This window comes from Monodon monoceros, unplaced genomic scaffold, assembly GCF_005190385.1.
Source record: "Monodon monoceros isolate NGI ecotype Baffin Bay Population unplaced genomic scaffold, NGI_Narwhal_1 Super_Scaffold_18, whole genome shotgun sequence".
In the NCBI taxonomy this organism is placed as follows: Eukaryota; Metazoa; Chordata; class Mammalia; order Artiodactyla; family Monodontidae; genus Monodon; species Monodon monoceros.
Window position 1 is genome coordinate 12,163,035 of NW_021703774.1, and position 16,140 is coordinate 12,179,174.

The following is a 16,140-nucleotide window of genomic DNA, read 5'->3' on the forward strand; positions in this document are numbered from 1 at the left end:
AAAAAAAAAAAAAAAAAAAAAAAAAAAAAAAAAGATTCAACTTTGTTCCAGATTGGAGTTTAAATACAACTTCTGTAGATCTGTAGATCTTCTTTCTGGACTAGTATTTCTAAGAGATTATTGTGCCATGATGTGCTTTTTCTTTTTTCTAAGAAAAACCTCAAGGTGTATTTAGCTCATTTGGTTTTTATTTTTTTAGGGGAAAAGATCAAAAGAAATAGAATCTTTGTAAGTAGATGAGTAGATGGGGAATTTAAGATGGAGAAAAATATATATAGCCGGAGAATTATATACAGTGGGCCTTGGGTTGCACACTCACAGATTCAACCAATAGCAGATCAAAACAATGAGATTTTAAATTAAAGAGTTGCTCAGTATGTTAAAAAAAAAGATATAGCGGGCTTCCCTGGTGGCGCAGTGGTTGAGAGTCCGCCTGCCGATGCAGGGGATGCGGGTTCGTGCCCCGGTCCGGGAGGATCCCTCACGCTGCGGGGCGGCTGGGCCCGTGGGCCGTGGCCACTGGGCCTGCGCATCCGGAGCCTGTGCTCCGCAGTGGGAGAGGCCGCAGCAGTGAGAGGCCCGCGTACAGCAAAAAAAAAAAAAAAAAAAAGATATATCAATAACTTCAGTGGGTGCATTAGAAAGAGTAAAAGATGCTGTTGTTCATGTACATTATTTTTTTTTCTGACTGTAAGCATAGAAATACTAAGTATGAATGAAGCAGGATGTGTTTCCCTGGCTTTAATGTCAATTTTACTTTGCTTAATATGTGAGAAGAATTGAGGCTGGAACCTTAGGGGGAAGATGAAGTAGAATTGAGGTGTTCAAAAGCATAGGAAGTGAAGATCAAAAAGTATTTTAGTGCAGGCTCATATTTAATAAAATGCGAAAGAAAAAATGCATTAGAAAGGAACTGTAATAAAAGGGAAGATATTCTTCCAAGCTTATCCTCAATGATATCTACTTTTTAAAGATTCAAGTTAATGTAATTCAACCTGAAAAGAAATCTTTGCAGTATCCCAGGTGCCATTTTAAAGCATTACGGAGAAAAATATATTTTCTAAGGCATCTGACATACTCTACCTCTGAAAGCTCTTCTGCACTGCCACTTGAGACTTTATTAGGTAACCCTGGGTCAGTCCAACCCCTAGGCTCTGGAAGGCTGTCTTGACTCAAGGCTGACTTCAGTCAGAAGGAATTAAGAAGCCTTAGGTTGCTACCTCAGGTGAAATACTAAGTCATCCTTGCAGACGTTCAGGATGTCTTTATTCCCTGATTCTGGTAATTGTTCTTAGGCTTTGTTTTGTTGTTAGCCATTTAATTGTGTGAGAGAAGACCTCATTTAAGTTATTACTCTTAAAATTTGCTCAGGCACCCATTCTAACTTGAATTGTGTTCCTGACTATCTCTTGGAAAACTCTGAACTCTGAACTAATGACATGTGACTTAAGCCCTCCCACCTAGTGGACAAATGCCCGTGATGTTAAGTCTGAACCTATCTGTCTGGCTGTCCCTGCACTGTCTATTGTGTTATATCAAATAACATCCTACCTGTCTCCACTGACACCCATGTATTTAACTCTTCTAGAACCATCCTGATGCTATCTATGTAGAGTAAAACCTTTCTTCCCTCATCACGTACTCTTGAAACCATGATTTACTCTCAGGCAAGAGGATATCTGTGCCTGCTTCAATTTTCTATTTGCCATGTCTGCTCCTTTCTTGGTCTGAAATTTATAGTTATGACCTAACTCCCAAGGGCACTTTTCAGAGTTACTGACCCAAGGGAACTAATTATGTTTCAAGTATGTATGTTAAAGAGGTGGAAATATTATGATGGTGCCAAGAATGTGAATGATGAAAGAAATTTAAAAAGTAAAATATCAAGTGTTACAAGAGAGAGAAAATTTTTATGTGTGCTCAAAGGAAGAAGAAGCTACATGTAATTGGGGAAGACAGGATGACAAAAGTTCTGAGGTAGAAATTTTATAACCAGGTCATATAAAACTATGCCAATAATGTTGATTTTTGAGTTTTATTTGGTAACACTAAAGTATGTGAAGCCAGAGTAGCTGATTCTAAATCTGCTCTCCTGTGTGATCTTTGCCAAGTAACTTAATACCACTTAGCTTAATTTACTTTATCTACAAAATGGGTACTTACCCTAGAGTGTTGACAAATCAAATTAGTTACTATGTTCATAAAAATTTAAAACTACCTAGGTATTAGTAATTATTGTCATCATCATCATCTCATTTTTATCACCATCATTTTATTAAACAAAGTGGTAAAATAAGACTCTTAGAGACAAGAGGGGTTTTGTTTGTTTATAAAACAAGAGTTAAGCTGTGTTTGGAAAGAGACACAGAAGATAAAATAAATGGTAGAATATAGTGTGTTAAAAATAATTTTCAGTAGAAATGGATACCAAATTACTTGAGCCTGGTTAATATATTAGTTTTTCTTACCTATTTGTTAGGAATGAAAAGGCACATATATGTTTGAGGAGAATGGAGACAGTTCAGTGTCCTGCTGAATTTTGCTGTGGTTAGCTTGGAAATTTCTTCAGAGGAATCATACTTTAAATATTGAGTTTTGTGGATGGAGTCAAATGTCCTCAAGACAGTAAGCTTTTACTCTAAATGAAATTGTGATAAACATATTAATAAATTTATCCAAGGGTTTTCCTATGAATGAACAAAGAGGTAAGAAGCAAACAATTTTTAAAAATTAAAAATGTAGAGAATCTTGAACATGATGGAGAGAAAAAAGGAATTTATATAAAAAATATCATTTATATCTTTGATCAAGGATCAAAAATAGTAAGAATTGTCATTTACGAAGTTTACATCAACTTAAGCCATTCTGGCTTTCAACAATTGTCAGCTTCCTTTTGATGTCTCAGATAATTATAGGTAAGTGAAATTTTAGACCTTCTTAGTGATATATTATAATAAAAGTGTTAAGTATCCAATTTTGCCACAAAAAGTCATACAGCCTGTTTCCTATCTCCTGCAAAGATTTTTGTCTCTCTTCTTTTCTCTTCTTTTGTTGCTTCAAAATTTTACTTGAAGGCTTTATTGTGAGACAAATGCAACATATTCTGACAGCAGAATTAACTACCTTTCTAGTCAGATCAGTGATAAATCCTCCAGAGGCTGCAAGGAAGATCAAACCTAATGTACAGTCTGAAGATTCTACCCTCCACTCGCCCAAATGCAGAGGTGTGAAAATAATCTTTATCAATTGCAAAACATGAACACTGCTATTCAATCCAATGACAAAGCATTTTTAACGTGCCTTATGAGAAGTAAAAGTCTCTTTAGTCAAGATTTAGGTAGCAGTATTTATTGCCTTATCAAACTCTAGAACAAGGGCTTCAGAATATGTAGTTCATAGTTAATTTGCAAACACAAAAATATGCACACATATCACTGTGAATACTGCGGTATTTTAATGTAATTTCCAGAAATTGCAACATTGTCTCATGTGGAAAAGGGTAGACAGGAAGAAACTAGACATAGAATGATAAGGAGAATATTATAATTATTTAGGTTAGAGTTAATAAGAGCTCCAAATTTGGGAGTGTTGGGGAGAGTACCGGTACAGAGCTCACTTGTAGGTGAGGGCTTACCTGGTGAGGGAAGTCTTCGTGTCCAAGAGTATCCTGCTATGTGGAGCTAGGCAACTAGAAATAGAAGGAAAAACAAATGAATAAGCAAAGACAGTTTGGAAAGTTAATGAGCCCAGCAAGCATCTGGAAAATGAGTCTATTTAGCCCACGAGGAATTCAGTGGTGTCACTTTTTTGTATCATAACACACCCCACAATAATATTTTTATCAAAATGTATTGCCAGTTTTTCTCACAGTATGGCAATAGTCCTAAATTATTTGACCCATATTGTTGATTTTGATCCAATTTCATTATTATTTCATTTATTTCTGGCAGCTATGCATCACACAGGAGTAGTGAAAAGAAATGCTTTCTTCCTCGATCTGGGCATACCTTTCCCTCAAGTGACTCCATTCTCTACACTGTAGACTGATCCACTGTGGTCCTTGGGTAAACTCTTCAACTTCATTACAAGGGTAGAGCAATACTTCTTTCTTTTAAACATCTTTATTGGAGTATAATTGCTTTACAATGTTGTGTTAGTTTCTGCTGTATAACAAAGTGAATCAGCTCTACATATACATATATCCCCATATCCTCTCCCTCTTGCATCTCCCTCCCATCCTCCCTATCCCACCCCTCTAGGTGGTCACAAAGCACCTAGCTGATCTCCCTGTGCTATGCGGCTGCTTCCCACTAGCTATCTATTTTACATTTGGTAGTGTATATATGTCCATGCCACTCTCTCACTTCGTCCCAGCTTACCCTTCCCCCTCCCTGTGTCCTCAAGTCCATTCTCCATAAAGTCTTCTTCTTTATTCCTGTTCTTCAGAACCTTTTTTTTTTTAGATTCCATATATGTTAGCATACAGTATTTTTTTCTCTTTCTGACTTACTTCACTCGGTATGACAGACTCTAGGTCCATCCACCTCACTACAAATAACTCAATTTTGTTTCTTTTTATGGCTAAGTAATATTCCATTGCATATATGTGCCACATCTTCTTTATCCATTCATCTGTCGATGGACACTTAGGTTGCTTCCATGTCCTGCCTATTGTAAATAGAGCTGCAATGCACATTGTGGTACATGACTCTTTTTGAATTATGGTTTTCTTAGGGTATATGCCCAGTAGTGGGATTGCTGGGTCATATGGTAGTTCTATTTTTAGTTTTTTAAGGAACTTCTATACTGTTCTCCATAGTGGCTGTATAAATTTACATTCCCACCAACAGTGCAAGAGGGTTCCCTTTTCTCCACATATGGTCTTTTAATAATATGTCTGAGGTTGGGTATTTTAAAGTAGGTGCACTTTGAATTTGAGGTTGAGTTGAATGCTGTAGAGTAATACTTTTGATAGATTTAACTCAACCTCAAATTCAAAGTGCACCTACTTTAAAATACCCAACCTCAGACATATTATTAAAAGACCATATTCTATAAGAAAGGGTTATTTTTCTAGATATAACTAGAACCTTCAGACAAAAAAGAAAACCAAGCAAAGCTAAGTATTTATTGAACAGTTACAATTTTTCCAGGTATTGGGCTAGATATATTAATATAATATTTAATCATCCCAACAGGAATTAATATCCATCTTAAAGATGTGGAAGTAAAGTCTTAGATAAGATATATTGTCCAAGCTTACATTTTCTAAAAGTCACACTTATTTTTTGAAAAAAGTTTAGTTAATTGTGAGAAAATAAGTAAACTGGCTGAACAATGTTTATTTTAGAAAGAAAAATATTCAGGTTAGTAACATCATACATAAGTATTGAGAATCAAAAAGAGTATTCTTCTTATTGGCACCAAGTTGGCTCAGAATCTAGTATAAATAGAATTCCCAGATAAGTGACCTTTTCTAATTTAATAAGAAAACATATATTATTTTTCTATTCTAATAGAATGGATACAAGGTCTCACACACACACACACACACAAACAGATGAGATAAATATCAGATAGTAGATTTTATTATACATGAATGAATCCAATTTTTAAAGAATGTCTACTAAATTTTAAACTACACTGCAACATGTCTTTAAAATATTCTTTTGCTGACAGATGCATTTACTTTTATTATCGGTGAATGCCATTTGGGGAATTTTGAAAATAGTGAATGAAGTTAAGGGTAAGTGAAATTTTTAGGACGGGGATTTGAGTTTGCTGTTTTCTTTGAAAATTTTAGTTTATTAAATCTGACACATGGGGATGAAAGAGCAATGAGAGAGATCATGGAGTGGAATATAGCTGTAATGTTAATATTTTCTTTTGGGGATTCAAGCTTTTTTGTATTAAAAGTCTGTAAAGTCCCTTTTGAGGAAATTTTAAAAAGCACAATACCAAACTCCTTTCTTAAAAACTACTTAGAAGATTGTCAGTGGTTATTTTACTGTTTTGGATGGTTTGCTTCATAAAATCTAGAGCTATTGAGTACTGAAACATTGCAAAATTAGCTTTTTAACATTATTGAGATTTAATTGACATAACATAAAATTCACCCATTGTAAATATATAATTCACCAAAATCCAGTATTAGAGTATCCTCATTACTCCTAAATGGTTCCCTCTATTCTGCTGTATTTGAATCAGGACCTGTGCCCATCAATGCTCCTCTCATCTCAGTGAGATGGAAACTCCACTTGAGGCCTTATGCTATCAGAGAGGCATTCCTTTTTTATTAGGAGTAGTAATATTATAATAGTTTAAAGAGGCTTCTGCAATAAATCATGTTATACTGTTACTCAATTAGCAACAGACAGGGTTATAAAATCTGAACCAGAAACTAACAGAAGTGGAATATAATTGTCCTTCAGTATCCCCAGGGGTACTTGTCCCAAGCCCCACTCCACCCCCCAGATACCAAAATCCAGGCATGCTCAAGTTCTTACATAAAATGGCATAATATTTGCATATAATCTACACACATTCTCCCATATGCTTAACTTTAAATGATCTCTAGATTACTTATAATTCCTAATACAATGTAAATGACGTCAATGCTATGCAAATAGTTGTAAACATAATGTAAATGCTATGTAAATAACTATTTCCTGCTCACAGCAAATTTAAGTTTTATTTTTTGGAACTCTCTGGAATTTTTTTTTAATATTTCCAATCCTCTGTTGGTTGAATTAGCAGATGCAGAACCAATGAATATGGAGAGTCAACTGTAATATGAAATATAAAATAGAAAAATTTTAAACTTGTTGCCTCTCTTTATGTCAATTGATAGTTTAAATATAAAATTTTTACCTTCTCCTATTTAAAAATGAGTCCCCTGAAGTCACAGATAATTCCTTAAAAGAAAATAACTCCTTCTGTGTCCTTTAGAAAACTTATAATTTCAAAATGTACACAATATCTCTCTTCTTTCTATTGCTAAATTTTTTAGACATAAGCACTTCATTCATTTTGCATGGATACAGTTTGGGCTACTTATTTAGCACCTATAACCAGTATTTACTCTGTATATTTACAATTTCTTATTTTTATTTTCTCAGTTGGCCCTTAATCCTGACATCTCAATGATAAATGGAACACAATTTTTCACTTGGTTCAAAGTCTCTCCTGTCTTTTGTGAGTAAAATAGTCAACATTTCTGACCATTTATCACTGGACCCCCTAAAACAATAAGGAGTTACTGTGTTTCCTTTAAATGCATAGGCTTACTACAAATTGCTTTTGGAGTCAAGAGACAGAGGGAAAAGATCTTCTTTCCTATAATGTAAGACTTCCACCAAGAAGCCCAAGTACATAAAATTTCCAGTGATTTCTTCAAAGCTTATTGTAACTCTTATGACATAATTGTCTGTATGAAGGTCAGATATGCTGTACCGTTCTTGTACAGCATGTTCTGTGTCTACATATTTCATTTGATGTAGACAACGCACAGTGAAATCTAATATTGCATGTATTTAAAATTGTATCTCCCTTGCTTATTATAGAAATAGCTCTACTATTGATATGGAAAGAAATTCCCTTGCAGTACTACAGATTTCCAGAAAGTTACCAGGGTGAAAATTAGTCAAATTTTGTATTTGATACAATTCCACATTTGCAAAGTTTCCAACTCCTGCTCTTCTCTCTTTAATTCTCAAAATCCAGAAGCATTCAAAAGATTTCCTTGCCAAGGTGCTGCTTCTCAACTCTGTGCGTTCAGTTTCCCACTGCAAAGAAATGTGTCTTATGCTTTCTGTTCCTGCATCAATGTTTTTATATCCTCAGCTTTTGAATTTCCCTGGTCATATTGACCTCATGGTTACCACATACACATGGTACTTAAAAAAAAAATTCTACAGCAGATTGGACTTCCTCAAGGGGTAAAATGACAGTCCCTCAGCTCTGAGGTATGGAAAGGAGGATGGGGATGGTTAATAAACTGCATGCCACACCCCTCATGATCATTACAGACAACGCATAGATATATACAAACCAAAGCTCCATCCACTTAGCTGATTAACTTTGTTATACAGCAGAAACTAACACAACATTGTAAAGCAATTATACTACAATAAAGATGTAAAAAAATTATTTTAATTAAAAAAATAAAAATAAGAAATGTGAACCTTGTGATTAAATATTCACAGAGATTTTTCTACTAATGGGGGTGAAGCATTTTCCTTCATTATGTGCTTTCCTCTAAAAAGCTCAGCTAGTTTATCTGCAATTTTAAGTTTAGAAAACATCCTTCTCTGAATAAACAAGCTATGATATCTCCTTTATTATTATATCCAAATATCCTTGGTATATAGTCACGTTTTGCTGAAAGTATACTAGGTAAAAATTGGTTGAGAATTAACAAATTTCATTTAAAATATGAATCTAAATTTTAAAATTCGTTCTGCCATAGCCACAGTATTTCAACTCCCAGTGTATACATGACTGTTTGTATGTCTTATACAAAGAAGAATGCTTCCCTAAACCTAATGAAACCCCTCTATTGAGTTAGTTTGTACACTAGGTGAACATCTTTCTTTGTTTTCAGGCTGCATCATTTGCAGAGGAAAAACTGCTTAAAGCCTAAGTTGTTGTTTAAACTAAAGATGAGACAAACTTAAGTACATTGAAAAGGGAAAAGATTTGTTAAATTATATGTTACTAAACCAAAGCAAGGGAAACAGAATAAAATACCTATAATAAATTATTAGAAATTATACCTTTGTGTTTTTATATTAATTTAATGAACATTATAAAAAGAAAGCTATTTTTGAAGTCTCTTCAAGTTTTGTAGATAATATTTCATTAGTCTATTTCTTGTAAAAATGTCTCTAAGAATTTTGAGATTATATATATCATAGGAGAGTTGCATAATATCATTACTTTAGTTCCATGATTATGTGTAGAATTTTTTTCTTTATTTTTTCCAGTTTCTCATTATACATGGTATAAATAAATCTATAACATACAAAGCTCTTTTCAAGATTTCTCTGAGCAAAAATAACATATTGTTCACACAAAATTTTACACATAAATCCAATATATAAAAACTTAAATTGTATTTTTGCCATTCACTTATTTTGTAACATTTACTTCTTTATAACATTATCAGAGAGAATGGTGAAGATCTTCTGTATGATAAATGTAACATTTAAAACTCTACCAAATACTTAAAATCTGAAACTATTAATTTATGGTGTTTAAACACTCATGGATACTTAAAATATAACTATGCTTTTCAAATGTTCAAATAATACAAATTAAGTGAATCAATTAAATACATCTCCACATTTAGTACATCACAACGTTTTAAAAATTATATACAAAAATAAAAAGCAAAACTTAAAACTTATCTTTGACAATTCTCATGTATAATCTGAGCTAAGTTATATACTCCATTTAGCTCTTTCTCATCAAGGCCAAAGAAATACAGTGAAAATATCTAGACCACCTAGTAGTCAATTTGCACTGCAGATTGATCCATTGACATGTGGGAAAGAAATATTATGGTTTCTCTTTAATATTTCATGAATAATTTTTATTTGTTTTAAATTGTTTTATGATGTACATGATACCTAAATATTATCTTAAAATAGAGAAATATACAAATGATTTGTAAATAAGACTTTTCCATCTAAAATACTGTGATTCTCAAAAATATATCAATATGAATATATAAAAACTGGAGCCACAAAGCATAGTTTTCTCTTGGCAGTTATATTATAAAAAAGAGTGAAATCATATGGGTATGTGGGCAAAGATGACACATAGTGTCCTTTGCAATTCTGAGATTCCATGATTCTTTACTCCACAAATATTCATATTTAAAGAGTATCATTGAATCTCTTTTAACCTGCAAACTTTAAGGCTATTGACAAACCAAATTAACTTTCTTTCCATAAAAACAAAATCCAGGGCTATACATAGTGTTTAAATATATATTTTCTTTATATTCCATACTTTCCTAGATGTTATTTTAAATGGGGTTACATTTTATGATTCTCACAAATATCTTATGAAACAAAAATACTGTCTATGATTTAGAGACCTGGAAATAGCCTTGAAAGAGATTGCTGTAGCAGAAACTAGTTGAGGCACCCCCATTATGTTAACCCTTAATCAGCCCTTATTCTTTTCAGCCATTCAACCAGTCTCCTATAGATGGTTATTTTTTCCTTCTCTTTTTTGCTTAATTGAACCCTGATACTGATTGCCCTCTAGCTAAAATTGTACTATGCACCTGATGTTTACTTCTCCAAGACAGCACTCCCTAACACTCCTTTCCTTTGTGAGCATTATTCATTCCAGAAAGAAGATCACAGAATTATAACCTTGAGGACCACCAGAACCTATTTGGGAACCACCTGACGCCAGCCCTAATGATCTCAATCAGTGTCTCCAGGAGGAAACAAGAATGCAAGACTACTTCAGCCCCAATCCTAAGAGACCTAATTTCCACCCTGAAACTATAAGACCCCTTATTTCCAAGGAAGGGGGGCACAGTCTTGAAGGCATTAGCCTGCTGTGGCCCCCTTTGCCTGGCAAAGTTATAAAGCTACTCTTTTCTACTCTTCCAAAGCTCTGTCTCCAGGTTTCTATTTGGCACCAGTGAACAGAGGCTGGGTTTTCGGCAACAAGATTGAAGAGTTTTCCAAGGTTACCTTGATAGCAAATACGGGTATCAGGATTTAAAACCATTTAGTGTTAGATAGCCTTAACCAGAGGGCAGACAGCAGAAGCAAGAAGAACTACAATCCAGCAGCCTGTGGAACAAAAACCACACTCACAGAGAGACAGACTAAATGAAAAGGCAGAGGGCTATGTACCAGATGAAGGAACAAGATAAAACCCCAGGAAAACAATTAAATGAAGTGGAGATTGCATCCAGAAAAAGAATTCAGAATAATGATAGTGAAGATGATCCAGGATCTCGGAAAAAGAATAGAGCCAAAGATCGAGAAGATGGAAGAAATGTTTAACAAAGACCTAGAAGAATTAAAGAACAAAGAAACAGAGATGAACAATACAATAACTGAAATGAAAACTACACTAGAAGGAATCAATAGCAGAATAACTGAGGTAGAAGAATGGATACGTGACCTGGAATAAAGAATGGTGGAATTCACTGCTGCAGAACACAATAAAGAAAAAAGAATGAAAAGAAATGAAGAAAGCCTAAGAGACCTCTGGGACAACATTAAACACAAAAACATTTGCATTATAGGGGTCCCAGAAGGAGAAGAGACAGAGAAAGGGCCCAGAAAATATTTGAAGTGATTATAGTTGAAAACTTCCCTGGCATGCTGAAGGGAATAGCCACCCAAGTCCAGGAAGCACACAGAGTCCCATATAGGATAAAGCCAAGGAGAAATACACTGAGACACAGAGTAATCAAATTGGCAAAAATTAAACACAAAGAAAAATTATTGAAAGCAGCAAGGGAAAAATGACAAATAACATACAAGGGAACTCCCATAAGGTTAACAGCTGATTTCTCAGCAGAAACTCTACAAGCCAGAAGGGAGTGGCATGATAGACTTAAAGTGATGAAAGGGAAGAACCTACAACCAAGATTACTCTACCAGGCAAGGATCTCATTCAGATTCGATGGAGAAATCAAAAGCTTTACAGACAAGCAAAAGCTAAGAGAATTCAGCACCACCAAACCAGCTCTAAAACAAATGCTAAATGAACTTCCCTAAGTGGTAAACACAAGAGAAGAAAAAGACCTACAAAAACAAACCCAAAACAATTAAGAAAATGGTCATAGGAACATACATATCAATAATTACCTTAAACGTGAATGGATTAAAGGCTCCAACCAAAAGATACAGGCTTGCTGAATGGATGCAAAAACAAGACTCATATAAATGCTGTCTACAAGAAACCCACTTCAGACCTAGGGACACATACAAACTGAAAGTGAGGTGATGGAAAAAGATATTCCATGCAAATGGAAATCAAAAGAAAGCTGGAGTAGCAATACTCGTATCAGATAAAATAGAATTTAAAATAAAGGATGCTACAAGAGACAAGGAAGGACACTACATAATGATCAAGAGATCAATCCAAGAAGAAGATATAACAATTAAAAAAATATATGCACCCAACATAGGAGCACCTCAATACATAAGGCAACTACTAACAGCTATAAAAGAGGAAATCGACAGTAACACAGCAATAGTGGGGGACTTTAACACCTCACTTACACCTCACTTACAGATCATCCAAAATGAAAATAAATAAGGAAAGAGAAGCTTTAAATGACACAATAGACCAGATAGATTTAATTGATATTTATAGGACATTCCATCCAAAAACAGCAGATTACACTTCCTTCCCAAGTGCGCACGGAACGTTCTCCAGGATAGATCACATCTTGGGTCACAAATCAAGCCTCAGTAAATTTAAGAAGATTGATATCATATCAAGCATCTTTTCTGACCACAAGGCTATGAGATTAGAAATGAGTTACAGGGAAAAAAACGTAAAACACACAAACACATGGAGGCTAAACAATATATTACTAAATAACCAAGAGACCACTGAAGAAGTCAAAGAGGAAATCAAAAAATACCTACAGACAAATGACAATGAAAACATGATGATCCAAAACCTATGGGATGCAGCAAAAGCAGTTCTAAGAGGGAAGTTTATAGCTATAAAAGCCTACCTCAAGAAACAAGAAAAATCTCTAATAAACAATCTAATCTTACACCTAAAGGAACTATAGAAAGAAGAACAAACAAAACCCAAAGTTAGCTGAAGGAAGAAATCATCAAGATCAGAGCAGAAATAAATGAAATAGAAACAAAGAAAACAATAGCAAAGATTAATAAAAGTAAAAGCTGGTCCTTTGAGAAGATAAAAATAAATGATAAACCATTAGACAGACTCAACAAGAAAATGAGGGAGAGGACTCAAATCAATAAAATTAGAAATGAAAAAGTAGAAGTTACAACAGACACTGAAAAAATACAAAGCATCCTAAGAGACTACTACAAGGAACTCTATGCCAATAAAATGGACAACCTGGAAAAAATGGACAAATTTTTAGTAAAGTATAACCTTCCAAGACTGAACCAGGAAGAAATAGAAAATATGAACAGACCAATCACAAGTAATGAAATTGAAACTGTGATTAAAAATCTTCCATCAACAGAAGTCCAGGACCAGATGGCTTCACAGGTGAATTCTATCAAACATTTAGAGAAGAGCTAACACCCATCCTTCTCAAACTCTTCCAAAAATTGCAGAAGAAGGAACACTCCCAAACGAATTCTATGAGGCCACCATCACCCTGATATCAAAACCAGACAAAGATACCACAAAAAAAGAAAATTACAGACCAATATCATTGATGAATATAGATGCAAAAATCCTCAACAAAATAATAGCAAACAGAATCCAACAGCACATTAAAAGGATCACACACCATGATCAAGTGGGATTTATCCCACTAATGCAAGGATTCTTCAATATACACAAATCAGTCAATATGATACACTATATTAACAAATTGAAGATTAAAAACCATATGATCATCTCAATAGATGCAGAACAAGCTTTTGACAAATTTCTACACCTATTTATGATAAAAACTCTCCAGAAAGTGGGCATAGAGGGAACCTACCTCAACATAATAAAGGCCATATATGACAAACCCACAGGAAACATCATTCTTGATGGTGAAAAACTGCAAGCATTTCCTCTAAGATCAGGAACAAGACAAGGATGTCCACTCTCACCACTGTTATTCAACATAGTTTTGGAAGTCCTAGCCATGGCAATCAGAGAAGAAAAAGAAATAAAAGGAAAACAAATTGGAAAAGAAGAAGTAAAACTGTCACTATTTGCAGATGACATGATACTATACATAGAGAATATTAAAGGTGCCACCAGAAAACTACTAGAGCTAATCAATGACTTTGTAATGTTGCAGGATACAAAATTAATGCACAGAAGTCTCTTGCATTCCTATATACCAATGATGAAAAATCTGAAAGAGAAATTAAGGAAACACTCCCATTTACCATTGCAACAAAAAGAATAAAATACCTAGGGAGACAAAAGACCTGTATGCAGAAAACTATAAGACACTGATGAAAGTCATTAAAGATGATACCAACAGATGGAGAGATATACCATGTTCTTGGATTGGAAGAATCAATATTGTGAAAATGACTATACTACCGAAAGCAATCTATGGATGCAATGCAATCCCTATCCAATTGCCAATGGCATTTTTTACAGAACTAGAACAAAAAATCTTGAAATTTGTATGGAGACACAAAAGACCCCAAATAGCTAAAGCAGTCTTGAGGGAAAAAAACGGAGCAGGAGGAATCAGACTCCCTGACTGCAGACTACACTACAAAGCTATAGTAATCAAGACAATGTGGTACTGGCACAAAAACAGAAACATAGGTCAACGGAACAAGATAGAAAGCCCAGAGATAAACCCACGCACCTATGGTCAACTAATCTATGACAACGGAGGCAAGTATATACAATGGAGAAAAGACAGTCTCTTCAATAAGTGGTGCTGAGAAAACTGGACAGCTACATGTAAAAGAATGAAATTAGAACACTCCCTAACACCATACACAAAAATAAACTCAAAATGGATTCGAGACCTAAATGTAAGACAAGACACTATAAAACTCTTAGAGGAAAACATAGGAAGAACACTCTTCGATATAAATCATAGCAAGATCTTTTTTGATTCACCTCGTAGAGTAATGGAAATAAAAACACAAATAAACAAATGGGACCTAATGAAACTTAAAAGCTTTTGCACAGCAGAGGAAACCATAAATAAGATGAAAAGACACCCCTCAGAATGGGCGAAAATATTTGCAAATGAATCAACGGACAAAGGATTAATCTCCAAAATACATAAACAGCTCATGCAGCTCAATATTAAAAAAACAAACAACCCAATCCAAAAATGGGCAGAAGACCTAAATAGACATTTCTCCAAAGAAGACATACAGATGGCCAAGAAGCACATGAAAAGCTGCTCAACATCACTAATTATTAGAGAAATGCAAATCAAAACTACAATGAGGTATCACCTCACACCAGTTAGGATGGGCATCATCAGAAAATCTACAAACAACAAATGCTGGAGAGGGTGTGGAGAAAAGGGACCCTCTTGCACTGTTGGTGTGAATGTAAATTGATACAGCCACTATGGAGATCAGTATGGAGGTTCCTTAAAGAACTAAAAATAGAATTATCATATGATCCAGCATTCCCACTACTGGGCATATACTCAGAGAAAACCATAATTCAAAAAGACACATGCACCCCAATGTTCATTGCAGCACTATTTACAATAGCCAGGACATGGAAGCAACCTAAATGCTCATTGACAGACGAATGTATAGAGAAGACGTGGTACATATATACAATGGAATATTACTCAGCCATAAAAAGGGATGAACTTGGGTCATTTGTAGACATGTGGATGGATCTAGAGACTGTCATACAGAGTGAACTAAGTCAGAAAGAGAAAAACAAATATCATATATTAACGCATATATGTGGAACCTAGAAAAATGGTACAGATGAACCGGTTTGCAGGGCAGAAGTTGAGACACAGATGTAGAGAACAAACGTAAGGACACCAAGGTGGGAAAGCCACGGGGGTGTGGGGGTGGGGGGGGATGAATTGGGCAATTGGGATTGACATGTATACACTGATGTGTATAAAATTTATGACTAATAAGAACCTGATGTATAAAAAAATAAATTAAATAAAATTCAAAAATAAAAAAAAAACATTTAGGATTTCTTACACGGCCTTGCATTGTGCTACATTACATATAATTTAAAAATAATTCTAGTCACGTTTACTTTTCACTGATGTAGAGGGTTTGTAGATAGAGTACCCTTAATAATGTTTGTGACAGAAAATATCACTTTATCAGCCACATCAATCATTGAAAAAAAAGTGTAAAAGAAAAAAAAAAAACCACAACACTTCCCATCACAGCAAAGCTTACTGTTATCTAATGTTAAACTGCTCCTTCCGCATTTTCATATAGAAAATTACGGTATTTATAAGACTCTTTGTCTTCG